The sequence below is a fragment of the Seriola lalandi genome, unplaced genomic scaffold, assembly GCF_002814215.2.
Source record: "Seriola lalandi dorsalis isolate HSWRI2012SDOR001 ecotype SW California unplaced genomic scaffold, Sedor1 jcf7180002054901, whole genome shotgun sequence".
Taxonomy (NCBI): Eukaryota; Metazoa; Chordata; class Actinopteri; order Carangiformes; family Carangidae; genus Seriola; species Seriola lalandi.
Genome location: NW_019525453.1, coordinates 3,651,346 through 3,652,825, shown reverse-complemented (window position 1 = coordinate 3,652,825; position 1,480 = coordinate 3,651,346).

Below are 1,480 nucleotides of genomic sequence, written 5' to 3'. Positions count from 1 at the left end.
ACTCTGAAGGTGAGAGGTGCTAAGGAGAGGAACACATGTGAGGGGGGGGAGAGGAGGGGAGGGGGAACAGAAAGGGGGGGAGGAGAGTTTATTTTAGAACCAAGGAATGATTGGCTTGTTGTTTCTGACTGACAGGGGACGGGACCCCTGCCTGGTGCATCCGTACCACACACACAGAAACACACACACATACCACAAATGCAGACAGAAACATATGCATTTATACACAAGGCTAACTCAGGCTCTTTCTCGCTGTTACTTCCTTTTAAAAACTTTGCAAGACATTCTGTCTCGGGGAGGATAGACAAAACATCTCCTGCACACACTCGTACATTCGCACAGACACACTCCCGCATGGTGTCAGTGGTCCGGTGATTCTCGGCTGAGGTGGAGACATTAACACTTGTGTACGACCAGGTGCCGACGTGACAGAACTGTCACGCTATCCGCCTGGAGGGGGAGGACAGGAGGAGGAGGAGGGAAGGGAGGCAGCAGTGTGTTGTTGCTCTCCTTATCAGTGGCTCAGACCATTTCTAAGAAATTCTAATATCAAGGTGTTCACACTTTAATTAGAAAAATAAAAGGCGCACTAAGACGAGACGATCTAAACAGTCATTCTTAAGATTAACTACTAATCCAAACTGGCATTACCGTGTGATGTCAGTGCTGTAGGTGACATTTGCGTGAATTTCACGGCATTCTGCCCAGCTGATTTTTAAATTTATGTCCAGATGAAAACTTTGGTGTGAAGGTAGCGATAGAGAAAAGGTCAGCAGGTCACCACAGTCAGTGGGGTTCATCCTCTGGGAAAAACACATTTAATGCCAACCCTGTCATGACGTCACTATATCTTGTGAACAAAGTTGTCAACTTTGCCCAAGTGTGATACACGAGGGAAAACATGAATACCATAAAATACGTGGTCCAGCTCTGGACTAAAGTGGTGAATAGACAACAAGACCAACCACCAATATCGCCACCTTAAGGCTCCACTGTATGGACCAAAAAAGATATTATATCTGACACACAATAAGTGCCATCGGGCCAAACGGTTCTCATAAATAAATGTGTGCGAGATATAGCTAGTGACAATGAGATTACGTTTACTTTTTAAAATATCATAGTTAAGTTTAGAGAAACTAGGGATCTGGAATCAACAGTATGTTTTATGGTATGTTTAAGGTTAGGCTACTAAAAGACTTGGTTGAGCTAAACATGTTGATCATGGTTACTGACAGTCAACAGTCAACGCTAACTTCAAGTAAGAGACAAGGTGCAAACATGTATTTTCACTATTGAAATCTAACTCTTTATACGCCCATTCACCTCCCTGCCCTCCACCATGTTTCTTCCTGCATTGGAACTAGAACAAGCCCTTTTTCACTGCACGGTACCGGCCCGACTCGACTCAACTCTACTTGCCTTGTTAGTTTTCCATCGGGCAAAAGTTGTGGTTAGTACCTGACACCTGGTACATTCT